At 45.3% G+C, this 14403-nt stretch overlaps 1 long non-coding RNA gene across 1 annotated transcript in view; it reads left to right on the plus strand.

The window, feature by feature from the left end:
* Nucleotides 1-14403, plus strand: part of LOC140367088 (uncharacterized) — a 195268-nt gene that overhangs the window by 43861 nt on the left and 137004 nt on the right. The gene's annotated exons all lie outside the window — the stretch shown is intronic.

Here is a 14403-nt window from a genome sequence, read left to right on the forward strand (position 1 = left end):
CAGACCTCGTTTCTGAGCGAAACTCTGGGCTGAGCTGAGAGACCAGGACCATCATATCCTGTCCACACTTTTCCAGCTCGTCCAGACTGCTCCACCTTCTGTTCCAGGAGGAGAACCACGCAGCCTCTCGTTCCTTTGCCAGGGTCTCTTTCAGGACATTCACTCTGTCTTTCAGCCTAATCGTCAGTCTGTCCAGATTCTCTACAGTTGTTCCAGGGCTGGGCAGTTCACATCGATACCACAAAACCCCAAAAGGAGCGAGGAGCACCAGCTCCAGGGCAGGTATCCCTACAACTGGGCCATGTACTATCCAAAAAAGCTCAGCGAACACTAACAGGCCAAGGAAAACTATCACTACATCCTTCCACCTGCGAAGGAACAGAGCCCAGTGGAGTTGAATACAACAGTTCTGTATTTCGTGGAGGATGATGTTGATTTCAGACTGAGGTGTGGCTGACCAATCCATCTTTATCTCTGGACACAACACATATATTTTAATTATAACATTAGTATCTTTAATATCAAAATCAGAATTACTTTTCTTCATCGCTTGAAGAAACTTTAATTTAAGTAAATTACTGCTGTAAAAACAAAGCTGAGATGAATAAATATGACATAAAGAAATTCACCAGTTTGTGTTTGACTAAAGACATTTACATCTGTCTAATGTCATTTGTGAATTTACACCAAACATGTGCAAATCTGAGTTCATTTGCATGTTCAAATGAGACAAAAGCTGCCTCGTGTCTAATGTATATTTTTATGCTAAAATACATAATAAATACACAAAGTCAAAGTAAAGGTGAATCACCTGCAGTTCCACCTGAGCTAGAGCTCTTTAGTCCTAAAGATGTCACTGTGTCTGTGTCTGGAGTTAAAGGTCTGAGTGACACTGATCACAGAGCGACAGACGAGAGAACCTGAAGCTCTCCTTCACCAAAAACAAAAGTGAAATAAACCAGAGCGAGACGAGCCTTTGATTTGACTGAAGAGAGATTCAGTTTCATTTCCTGGTTTGTGCGTCACCGCTGATCGGGCCAGTTCATCCAGTCTTCTTCTACAAGGAGTCTAATAGAGTGCGCGACAGTGAGCGACAGTGAGCGACAGTGAGCGACAGTGAGCGACAGTGGCAAGGCAAGTTTATTTGTGTTGCACATTTCATACACAAGGCAATTCAAAGTGCTTCACAGCAGGAAAAATGCATTAAAATCACACAGAAATGACAGAAACAGAAATACAATAAAATTAACTAAATTAAAAATAAAACATGAAATAAAGAACACCTAGCCACAAAGGGTAACGTGTTTTGGAGTCCAACTCCTTTTTAAATCCTTTTTAAATCAGTCCAACTGATTGTCAAAACTAATGAAATTACAAAAGAGAAGAGTGCAAAGAACAATCCTTTCAGTCATAAACACAGCTAAACAAAACTGTCTTTAGTTTAGATTTGAACATTGTCAGAGTAGAACCTGTCTCACATCTTCAGGAAGAACGTTCCAGATTTTAGCTGCAGATTCCCCATGTTTAGTCCTGACTCTGGCACCAGCAGGAGGCCGGTCCATGTTTAGTCCTGACTCTGGCACCAGCAGGAGGCCGGTCCATGTTTAGTCCTGACTCTGGCACCAGCAGGAGGCCGGTCCATGTTTAGTCCTGACTCTGGCACCAGCAGGAGGCCGGTCCATGTTTAGTCCTGACTCTGGCACCAGCAGGAGGCCGGTCCATGTTTAGTCCTGACTCTGGCACCAGCAGGAGGCCGGTCCATGTTTAGTCCTGACTCTGGCACCAGCAGGAGGCCGGTCCATGTTTAGTCCTGACTCTGGCACCAGCAGGAGGCCGGTCCATGTTTAGTCCTGACTCTGGCACCAGCAGGAGGCCGGTCCATGTTTAGTCCTGACTCTGGCACCAGTAGGAGGCCGGACCATGTTTAGTCTTGACTCTGGGCACCAGCAGGAGGCCGGTCCATGTTTAGTCCTGACTCTGGCACCAGCAGGAGGCCGGTCCATGTTTAGTCCTGACTCTGGCACCAGCAGGAGGCCGGTCCATGTTTAGTCCTGACTCTGGCACCAGCAGGAGGCCGGCCCCTGAGAACAGGACTAATGTGATGGTACTTCCTGGTTCTAGTCAGGACCCGAGCAGCAGCGTTCTGGATGAACTGCAGCTGTTTTACAGCTCGTTTGGAGAGACCAGTGAGCGGCCGTTACAGTCTAATCTACTGGAGACAAACGCATGGATAAGTCTCTCCAAGTCTGGTTTAGACACTATATTTTTGATTTGTCAATGTTTTTTAGATGGTAAAAAGCTGCTGATGTTATTGATTTGACGTGTTAAAGTTCAAGTCTGAGTCCATTATTACCCCCAGATTTATAACTTGGTCTGTAGGTTTTAGAGCGAGACTCTGGAGGAGACGCTGACACTTTCTCGTTGTTTCTCATCATCATCATCAATTTATTTTTGTAAGGCCCAAATTCATAACAACAGTTGCCTCTGAGGGCGACAGTGAGAAATGAATCAGTGGCGATGGAGTCAGACAATGTCTGTGGTGGTGAGGGACGATGTCCCAGAGTCCTCTGTCCTTAGACTCTCCTTCTCGGCCAGGAAAAACTACAAAAAACCTCCTTGGGAAAAAGTAGAAACCTGGAGGAGTTCCAGTGAAGGAGAGATCCGACTCTCACAGACGAACGTGAGAGAGACTGGAGCTGGAGCCACTCTTCAGGCAGATGAGTATAAATACTTATTCAGGCCCGTAGCCAGGGGGGGTTCGGGGGGTTCGAACGAACCGCCCATTTGGGCCGAAAAGGTCCGTCTATCATGGGCGGAGCCAGGCCCTAGCTTTGGGGCTTGAGCCACGGATCTCTGTCCAAAAGCCCCGGATCTTTTAATCTTTTAAAAATGCATCATGATGTCACTACGTGGATAGCGTAACAGGTAGAGGGTTGGGTTGGAACGCAGGTGACCAGGTAATTGTCTTTACCCGTTTCATTGGTTATTTTTGTTGAACTGATGTATGATTGGCTGCATGTAGAAAGTGGGCGGGAGCGTAGAAAGTGCGCTGTGTTTACAGCACGTCACGCAATCTGACCAATTTGGCCTTTTCTATCATTTAACTGAGGTTTTGCAAAAAGTGAAGGGCATAAATAAGAGCAGATCGACTGGAAAAAAGAGACATTCAGAACATGTGCTGAAAAACAAAGTTTATCTAACGTAGAATCGACAACAACAGCACATGATCGTTCAAACCATGAATTCATTGTGGTTGTCGGTGAAGCAGTGGCTCAGGTTTTATTCATCTACAAAGCTAAAGCAGAGAAACTACAGGACAAACAGCTCATGAGGCAGGTGTCTGCTAAAGGTAAGACTTTTGCTTTCAATAAAGATTAGTCTAATTCTAAAACAGCACTTCAGTCTCAAAGGGCTGACTAGTCTAGACAGCAGAGCATCAGCCTGTGGACCTTAGTGTTGTGAGTTCAGGCCCTGTCAGGGGAATGTTTTTCATATTTGTTTTGTCACTGATTGTTTTAAAGAACATCAAGATGTACAATTTCTTGAATAACTAAATGTCACCTCTGCTGTTCTGTTCAACGTTTTTTGGAGGGAGGAGCTCTCTCAGAAGGCAAAAAGTCTGTCTTTGCCATTGAAGGGTTACTGTCTGTAACTGCACTAAAACCACATCATATTGGCCAGAATGAAGCCCCTCCCTTTCTTTTTGGGCTAAGCCCCGGATGTTTAGAATGTCTGGCTCCGCCTCTGCCGTCTTTAGCAGTAACTTTCAATATTTTGTTTCATTTTTCACTTGAGGCACCACAGATATTAGAGGTAGTGAGCCTCACCAGCCACGAGGACCAATGAGAAGCGAGCACAAAACGAAACTAGTTTCGTTTTTGCTAAAACCGGGTTGATACTTGATACTAAAAATACTAAAAAGGTCCACCATGACACAAAAAGAACCCCCCCAAAGAAATCCTGGCTACGGGCCTGTCCTAGAATAAGTCAGAAGAAGAGGATAGTGCTCAAGCTGCCATACTTCCCCTAGCACTTTTACTCCTAGGGCAGCGCAGCTGAAGCTGTGGGTTTATGTTTCTGTTCCTAACTACTCTGACCATAAGCGATTTCGAAGAGGAACGTTTTAAGCCTGGACTTAAATGAAGAGACTGTGTCAGCATATTTAACATGGGTCGGGAGCTGATTCCATAACACAGGAGCTTGGGAGCTAGACGCTCTACCTCCTACAGTACTTTTAGAGACTCTTGGCACCACCAGAAGGCTCTACCTCCTACTGTACTTTTAGAGACTCTTGGGACCACCAGAAGGCTCTACCTCCTACAGTACTTTTAGAGACTCTTGGCACCACCAGAAGGCCGGCATTCTGAGAGCGAAGAGCTCTGTTTGGATGATATGGTTCTATAGAATCTTTGAGGTAGGACAGGGCCATGTCATTTATGGCTTTGTAGGTCAAGAGTAGAATTTTAGATTTGATTCTAAACTTGACAGGAGCCAGTGAAGAGACTCCAGCACCGGCGTAATGTGCTCTCTTCTTTTAGTTCCTGTTAGTAATCTTGCTGCTGCATTTTGAACCAGTTGAAAGCTTTTTATGGAGCTTTTAGGACACGCTGCGAGCAGGAGTTACAGTAGTCTAATCTAGTCGTTACAAATGCATGGATAAGTTTTTCAGCATCACTTTTAGGCAGGATTCTTCTGATTTTGGCTCTTGTTGCGCAAATGGAAATAGGCTGTTTTACAGGCTTGATTTATATGAGCTTTAAATGAGAGCTCCTGGTCAAATAAGACTCCAAGGTTTCTTACAGTAGAACTGGAGGCTACGCTGACATTGTCCAGTGTGACTATCTGCTCAGATAGAGCGTCTCGTAGATGCTTAGGGCCAAGCACAATGACCTCGGTTTTTTCAGGGTTAAGAAGCAGGTAGTTTAGTGTCATCCAGGTTTTTATCTCCTTCACACAAGTACTAAGTCTGTCTACTTGATCGCTCTGATCAGGTTTCATTGATAAATACAGCTGAGTGTCATCTGCATAGCAGTGGAAGTTAATGCCATGTGACCTGATCATGTTGCCTAATGGCAGCATATAAAGAGTAAACAGAATTGGACCGAATACTGAACCCTGTGGCACACCGTAAATTACTTTAGAGCTTGGTGAGGAGCTCTGGTTTACATTAACAAATTGGAACCTATCAGATAGATAGGATTTAAACCAGCTGAGGGCTGAGAACCCTGCTGTGGTGGGCTCTGAACCCTGCCGTGGTGGGCTCTGAACCCTGACTGGAAAACTTCAAATAAGTTATTGTCCTGCAGGTGGCGACAAAGCTGTTTTACTACAACTTTTTCAAGGATTTTAGAGACAAAGGGAAGATTATAAACAGGTCTGTAGTTTACCAATAGGTCGGGATCTAGATTAGGCTTTTTCAGAAGATATTTAATGACTGCAGGTTTGAAGGACTGTGGAACATAGCCACTTAAGATAATCCTTTATTGTCCCACATGGGGAAATTGAATACACGAGTTTCATATTTCATATTACGAGTGAAGTATTTATTATATTAAGAATAGGGTCTATAATTAGGGGGAGAATGTCTTTGAGGAGCTTGGAATCGGGTCTAAGACACTAGTTGAGCTTTTAGAGGACATAATGGCTGAAGTTATCTCTGCTTGATCAACGGCTTAGGATTTACCGCTTGGGCTAGTTCAGGGCTAATAGCGGGGGTAATTTCATCTAATTTATCTCTGATTGTTTTTATTTTATTGTTAAAAAATAGGAGGAAATCATCAGAGCTGAGAGAAGCTTTCTTCTTCTTTGTTTCTGTGACAAAGACCATGATTTCAGTCTTGTCTGAGTTCAGCTGGAGAAAGTTGTTTTGCTCAACAAACTGATCTGTTGGATGCAGTGACAGGGTGAATCCACTGGTCCAGATTCACCTGCCGACAGTGAAACATAGATCTGACACATTTTCACTGCGTATCAACTGACCTAACGGCAGCATGTAGAGGTTGAACAGAAGGGGACCCAGGACTGACCCTTGGGGCACTCCACAGGTCAGGGTCATGTGGTCTGAGACACAGCTACCAATTTCAACAAAGTACTTCCTGTCTTCCAGATAGGACCTTAACCAGTTTAGGGCAGTGCCAGTGATGCCCACCCAGTCCTCTAGTCTCTGTAAGAGGATCCCATGATCGACAGTGTCAAACGCAGCACTCAGATCAAACAGAATTAAGACTGAGGCTTTGCCCGTGTCAGTGTTCAGGCGGATGTCATTTGTCACCTTGACCAGAGCAGTCTCAGTGCTGTGATGAGGTCTAAAACCTGACTGAAAAACATCAAATGAGTTGTTTATTAAGAGGAAATCTGTGAGCTGTTGGTAAAAGTGAGTAACAGTGAGTGACAGTGAGCGACAGTGAGCGACAGTGAGCGACAGTGAGCGACAGTGAGCGACAGGCAGGTGAAGTTTGTGTGTCAGAAAGAAACAACGTGGCATCATGATAGTTCTGGGGTTTGATGTCAGACGAGGGGCAGATATTGACATTTGTAGAATATAGACATGAGTAAAGCAAGAACAAACCCCCAGTGGGAGAGTGGGAGGGCATCTGACACACAGGGACACATGTGTTTTACTCTTGTTCATGTTTGTGCAAGGACAAAAGGATGGGAGGGCATCAGGAATACTGGGAATATCAGGAAATGAACACATAGTACAGACACAGTGGCATATGTGTGGTGATGGTACGAGTTACATTACATTTTTTATTTTAATGTTATTATTATTGATTATTCTGTTGTGATACTGATATTCAATGTAACTTCTTATCTTTAACAAGTCTATTCTTATGTGTTTATAACTCTATTTCTTACTGATCAGTTGTATGTTTGTAATGAAAAGAATTTCCCTGATTCTGATCATTACAGCACCAGAGGGAGACACAGTCCACCAGGGACAGGAAGTGACATCACACCAGGGACACTCATTCCAGTCAAAGTTTATGCAGAATTTACACAAAGAAACAACATTAATTCAACAAAATAAAGTCTCTTTCATGTATTTGTATGTGTTAAATTAAAAATAAACTGTGACTTCAGATGATTTTTTGCCCAGTACTGGATAATTTCCTCTTGTGATGTCATCAACTCCTTGAACCGACACCTTAACGTGGTGGAGGGGTTTGAGCGCCAGGATGATCCCAGGAGCTATGTTGTCAAGGGCTTCAAGCCCCTGGAAGAGTCTCCCGAGGCAGACAGGTCCTAGGTGACGGGTCAGAAGCCCTTTATGATGACTAAAATAACACGGCCAGTTACGTCGCCCTGATTGGCGTCACATCCTGGAACCAGGCCTGGGGTGGGTGCTCGACGGCGAACGTCTGGTGGCCTTTCCCCACGGGGCAAGACAAACAGCACATTCTCTCCTGTAGTTTCTTCATTCAGTCTGTTCCTCTGCTGTTTACCTTCAATTACATTTGTGTTAAAAGATAAAACCAAACCAAATCTGCTGTTTTTTTTCCAAAGTTGTATAGAAAAATACATGTATAACAGTATAACACATAAGGCAACACAAACAGTATTTTAAATGTGTCTTTGGTGTTTGGATCGGCATTAAATGTATTTTTACACTGGGCTGATGGAGTTTTCTCTGTCGCTGGTCCTTAAAGGTCCCATATCATGTCAAATGGACTTTTCAGAGCTTTTAACCTCCTTACAGTGCTATTTGTGGCTCATAAATGTGCCCAAAGTGGATTTTTGATTGATTCTTTCAGTCTTTAGCTAGAGAACAGTCTTTATCCTTCCCCTCGGATGAGCAGACAAACGGAGGCTACTCTGAGTTAGCAGCTCCCTGTTTCAGCCCCTCCTCCAGGAAGCTCTCTGTACCTGTAACACGATTATTAAAGTGAGTTGTCAGAATGAGATTGTTTCAGTTTTATTGTACATTTCATTTGTATCCAGACATTGAAGACAATGCATCATGGGTAAAGACATTTCTGGTTTGGTGATCTAATAGAACTGTAACACCATGAATTGTGTTTGATTGTCTAATACAGACATGGGCAAACTACGGCCCGCGGGCCATACACGGCCCGTTTGTCTTTATAACCCGGCCTTCCAACTTTTTTAAAAAATAAAAAATAAATAAAATTGCCCTTAGGCTTTATTAGACAGGTGATAAAAGAATGAAGGGGGAATGAGAGAAGGGAGGACATACAGTAAATGTCGGAGTCAGGATTTGAACTCACTGCGGCCGTTCATTTGACCTTTCACCTGTAACGCCCACATTTCCCCAAGAGATAGCGCACTTTCACCTTCTTGGCGCGCCCTCTTCTTCTCTGTTTAGCTTTTCCCCACGAGCCTTTCTGTAAAAACATGACGATGTCACGTCGGATGGATTTAACAGGAGAAATCGTTGGGCTGAAAAGAATCCAGGACAAAGTGAAAGAGGAAAACCCTGAGCAGATGTTACTTTCCTTCACTGTTTCATCAGAATCACTGTGGAAGTCTGAACTGCTGCTTAACATGTCGTGGATCCCGTTGTAAAACTTCAAGAGGACTCCAGCATCGCCACACCATCTGTTCCTGGCCCCGCTCCTCGCTCACATTCTAGAACCCACTGTGGCCCTCGAGTCAGAGAGTTTGCCCGCCCCTGGTCTAACGTTAGGCCAATGGTTCCAAGTACAAAGCAAATAGGAAGGGGGACCAGGCACAGCCCTGTCTCACCCCTCTTTCCAGAGTCAGTGGGGCTGACAGGGGATTTTAATTCAATGATTATGTTGTCTATTTGAAATGTGTTCAGCACTTTAAATAAATAAGACGAACAGTCAAGAGTTTCTCAGCTTTTTGTGGATTTCAGACCAACATTTGTGAAACTTCTCAACATCGAGTTAAAAGCAAAGAGATAATAAGTCTTTTAGAGCTTTATAGCACTCTGAGGTGAATCGCCCAGATTTATTGTTTTATTGCACCTTTGATTGTGCCTTGTATTTCCAACATTTCTTAATTTGCTCTTTGGTTATGACAATTATAAATTAATTAATTTGATCTTCTTTATCTCCTGAAGTTTTAGAGAAAAGCTTTAGTTTCGGACACTGGGATGGAATAAAAAAAACATTCTGCTCGATGTTTCCTGGAAGAGAGAGCGACAAGGCAGAGTTCACACTAATGATCAAACTGTTTATTCAAATATATTTATTAATTTAATGTAGTTTATGAACATAGTGATTCAGTTTTGTTGTTTTTTTAATAATTTTTAAATTATAGTGATTAGCTTGATACAGAAATAGGTATTTAAAAAAACAAGAGTCAAACTCAGAGTGACAATATTTCTGGGGAAAATGATTGACTCTGAAAAATCACAAATCCAGAATGTGTTCAGAGCGCACATTTTAAACATGTAAGACTAAGATGACTAGGACAGAACTGCTAAACTAAAATGAATCTGATGCATTTCAGAAAGTGTTACAGGGTTTGCAGGTTTAATACAAAAGAAGAAAAGAGATTAGACTGTTTGTACAGGGCGGTCTAACTATTACTATTTCCATTTGATTTAACTTCATCTGCAGCTCTAACACAAAAATAATAAGTAAAACCCTAAAACCTTGTTAAACCCAGATTTTCCCCACTAGCTTCAGACACTTCTGCAGTTTCTCTTTCAGCTCAAACCTCAGATCTGAGCGAAACTCTGTGCTGAGCTGAGAGACCAGGACCATCACATCCTGTCCACACTTTTCCAGCTCGTCCAGACTGCTCCCCCTGCTGTTCCAGGAGGGGAACCACGCAGCCTCTTGTTCCTTTGCCAGGGTCTCTTTCAGGACATTGACTCTGTCTTTCAGCCTAATCGTCAGTCTGTCCAGCTTCTCTACTGTTGTTTCAGGGCTGGGCAGTTCACATCGATACCACAAAACCCCAAAAGGAGCGAGGAGCACCAGCACCAGGGCAGGTATCCCTACATCTGGGCCTAATAGTATCCACAAGATCCCAGCAGACACTAACAGGCCAAGGAATATTGACCCGACAACTTTCCACCTGCGAAGGAGCAGAGCCCAGTGGAGATGATCACAATGCTCCTGCATTTCCTTGATGGTGATGTTGATTTCAGACTGAGGTGTGGCCGGCTCCATGAGGAGCATCACACTGTCTTCCATTTCCATCTTTATCTCTGGACACAACACATATATTTTAATTATAACATTAGTATCTTTAATATTAAAATCAGAATTACTTTTCTTCATCGCTTGAAGAAACTTTAATTTAAGTAAATTACTGCTGTAAAAACAAAGCTGAGATGAATAAATATGACATAAAGAAATTCACCAGTTTGTGTTTGACTAAAGACATTTACATCTGTCTAATGTCATTTGTGAATTTACACCAAACATGTGCAAATCTGAGTTCATTTACATGTTCAAATGAGACAAAAGCTGCCTCGTGTCTAATGTATATTTTTATGCTAAAATACATAATAAATACACAAAGTCAAAGTAAAGGTGACTCACCTGCAGTTCCACCTGAGCTAGAGCTCTTTAGTCCTAAAGATGTCACTGTGTCTGTGTCTGGAGTTAAAGGTCTGAGTGACACTGATCACAGAGCGACAGACGAGAGAACCTGAAGCTCTCCTTCACCAAAAACAAAAGTGAAATAAACCAGAGCGAGACGAGCCTTTGATTTGACTGAAGAGAGATTCAGTTTCATTTCCTGGTTTGTACATTCTTCACGTCACCACTGATCGGGCCAGTTAAGATAAGATAAGATGACTTTATTGTCCGCACATGGGGAAATCTCTGTCTTACAACGCAGTAGATACAGAGGGAAGGACAGATAACTTGATGTAATAATAAAAATACTAATAATGGAAGAGAAGAGAAGTAAACACTCTATTTCATCAGTTATGTGCACATGAATGGGACATTATTGCATGCGAGTACGACAGTCATTGCACATGGTCACATCAGTATTGCACATGTTCAGGGCAGTGTTTGTTATAAAGTCTGACAGCAGCAGAAGGACAGACTTGTGAAACGTCTCCTTCACACAGCGAGGGTGGATCAGTCTCTCACTGAAGCTGCTCTCCAGAGCGGACAGAGTGTCCTGCAGGGGACAGAGTGTCCTGCAGGGGACAGACTGTCCTGCAGGGGGTGACACTCATGGACCAACATAGATGTGAGTTTAGCCAGGACCCTTCTGTCCCCCACCTCCTGCACCGAGTCCAGAGCACAGCCCAGGACGGAGCTTTGTCCAGCTTCTTCCTCTCCCTCTCTGTGATGCTGCTGCTCCAGCAGACCACACCTACAGGAGCTGATGCACCACAGAGGAGGAGAAGGTCTTCAGGAGTGGCCTTGTCACTCCAAAAGACCAGAGTCTCCTCAGGAGGTAGAGCCGACTCTGGCTCTTCCTGTACAGTGCGTCTGTGTTATGAGTCCAGTCCAGTTTGTGGTTCAGATGAACACCCAGGTACTTGTATGAGTCCACTCTCTCAATGTCCCGTCCCTGGATGTTCACTGGTGAGGGGGCAGTGGGGTGGCGTCTGCGGAAGTCCACCACCATCTCCTTGGTCTTCCCCGCGTTGATGAGGAGGTGGTTCCGCTGACACCAGTCCACAAAGTCCTGCGCCAGTCCTCTGTCCTCCGCGTCATCGTCGTCCGTGATGAGTCCGATGATGAATAGTTATCAGAGAACTTCTGCAGGACACAGCTGCCCGTGTCATGTCTGAAGTCTGCAGTGTAGAGGGTGAAGAGAAAGGGCGCGAGGACAGTGCCCTAGGGCGCCACCCACACTGCTGGGCCCCCGCACTGCAGGTCCCTCGCACTGCAGGTCCCCCGCACTGCAGGTCCCTCACACTGCAGGGCCCCCACACTGCAGGGCCCCCACACTGCAGGTCCGAGTATCAGACACATAGTCCCGTGCTCTCACAAACTCGGGTCAGAGCTGCCAGGCTTTTCCACCAGGTGAGAGAGAGAGCGGTGCAGCAGGGAGATGACGGCGTCCTCCACTCCGATGTCAGACCGATATGCAAACTGCAGCAGGTCCATGGCTGAGCTCACGGTGGAGCGGAGGTGGTCCAGGACCAGCCGCTCCAGTGTCTTCATCAGGTGGGACGTGAGAGCCACCGGCCTGAAGCTGTTGAGGTCTTTGGGGCGCGGTGTCTTGGGCACAGGTACCAGACAGGAGGTCTTCAGACCTGTGGTACCACCCTCAGCTTCAGGCTCATGTTGAAGACATGCTACATAACTCCACACAGTTCATCTGCGCAGGACTTAAGGAGCCTGCGGCTGATGCCGTCAGGTCCTGCTGCCTTCCTCACTTTAATCCTCTTCAGCTCACTCCTCACCTGTGCTGCTGTGACAGTCAGTGGTTGGCAGGGGGACTGTGTGCTGGGGGGACAGGTGAGTCCAGGTGAAGTGGGGAGCTGATGGGCCGGAGCAGAGTTGAGAAGGGGACCGGCTGCAGGCCTTTGTCCAATCACCCCCTCTGAGGCACACTCCTGCCTTCTATAATGAGGCCAATTGGGCCAGCCCATTCCACACAGCTAGAACTAATACAATCAAAAACAGTAACAATCTGAACATCTGAGCATCTGAACGACGAGTAACAAATGTTATCATTGTAATTTATAATCCAACTTTACACAAGGGAAACACAACACTGTAATATATCCTTAACACTCCTGCTCCAAATAGTACACTCTGGTGATGTCATTAGTGACATCACCAGGAGAGGGTTGGGCGGCCCTCCCCTTTTACCTCCAGGCATGATATAGATCAGGAAAGTCAACAAACTAAAGGGACAAGTGGAGTGAACACCTCACTTCGTCACACATCTGGAGAGGGGTGTGACGGGGAAGAACCCCCGAGCTGAACCCGAGCGGTGTTCAGTTATTGGACTTTTGTTCTAGTCACAGATTGTCCATAACGAACACCATGTTCAAGCACAAGGGTGTCCATCAGTGCACGTGGCACCAGGACACAGGCCGAAGGTCAATGATCGACTTTGTTGTCGTGTCATCTGACCTCCGGCCTGTGTCTTGGACACTCGGGTGAAGAGAGGGGCGGAGCTGTAGAGCACCACCTGGTGGTGAGTTGGATCCGCTGGCGGAGGAGGAAGCCGGACAGACTTGGCAGACCCAAGCTCATTGTGAGGGTCTGTTGGGAACGTCTTGAGGAGCCCTCTGTCAGTAGGGTCTTAAACTCACACCTCCGGGAGAGCTTCTCCCATGTCCCGGGGGAGACTGGGGACATTGAGTCGAGTGGACCATGTCCTTGACCTCCACTGTCACTGTGGCTGCTTGGAACAGTGGTCGCAAGGTCTGCGGTGCCTGTCGTGGTGGCAACCCCGAACCCGGTGGTGGACACCGGAAGTAAGGAATGGAATAAGGGAAGGGACAGCTTGTTCTGTCACAGAGGAGAGGGAAAAACCTGTGGCTGGGAGGAGTTCGGGGAGGCCATGGAGGAGGTCTATCGGTCGGCCCTAAAGAAATTCTGGCAAACCGTCCGGCGCCTCGTTGCAGGTGGAGGCCTGTTGACCTCGACTGGGGATGTCATCAGACGGTGGAAGGAATACTTTGAGGACCTCCCACCGTCACGTCTTCCAAAGAGGAAGCAGAGATCGGGGACCGTGCCTCTGGACTGGCAGACCGGGGTGGTGGTCCCTCTGTTCAAGAAGGGGGACAGGAGGGTGTGTCCCAACTACAGAGGGATCACACTCCTCAGCCTCCCATAAGGTCTATTCCAGGTCCTGGAGAGGAGAATCCGACAAAGTTGGTTAAAAAACACGTATTTAAGACCAAACAGAACCAGATCGAGCAGCAACAATGTTCATGGCGTCACTTCCTGGTTTTACACGAGAAGGCCTGTTACCTAGCAACCGTACAACAGACAAGGTCCAAAACCCCACAAACTACACAGCTGTTTGGATTTGACAAGAATAATACCCGACAACAGCTTTACTTGTGTTAAATCATCGTTTAAAATGTGTCAGAACTCGTCCCTTTTCCGTCGCGTCGCTTGTTGATGACATCACAGGTTGTGGATTCAGCTCTACTTCCTGTCATTTTCCGCTTTTATTTATCATCTGCTATTTGACTGATGTAAAACCATGATGGATATTTTTACACAGTTTATATCCCGTGAAACTAAGTCATAATTAGAGAAACATTTATTTATTCAACGTATCTTTAGCCTGTATTTGAACCTTATTTGACCTTATTTGAATTGTTTTTTGATGGTTATTACACACTTTGGCTCGTGGCTCAGTAAAGTTCGTCCAAGTCGATCACTTTTCGCAGACTTTTACCAGAAGTGGAACATTTACTCAGATACAGTCACTTTTTGAGGACATTTTACTTCTCGGAGCGTTTTTTGGGCAAATACTTTTACTTGAGTAATATTCCTAGTCGAGTAAAAGATTTGGTTCCTTTTCGCA

The sequence above is a fragment of the Eucyclogobius newberryi genome, unplaced genomic scaffold (assembly GCF_026437365.1).
Source record: "Eucyclogobius newberryi isolate DKJ021-1_F unplaced genomic scaffold, fEucNew1.0.hap1 SCAF_2, whole genome shotgun sequence".
Taxonomy (NCBI): Eukaryota; Metazoa; Chordata; class Actinopteri; order Gobiiformes; family Gobiidae; genus Eucyclogobius; species Eucyclogobius newberryi.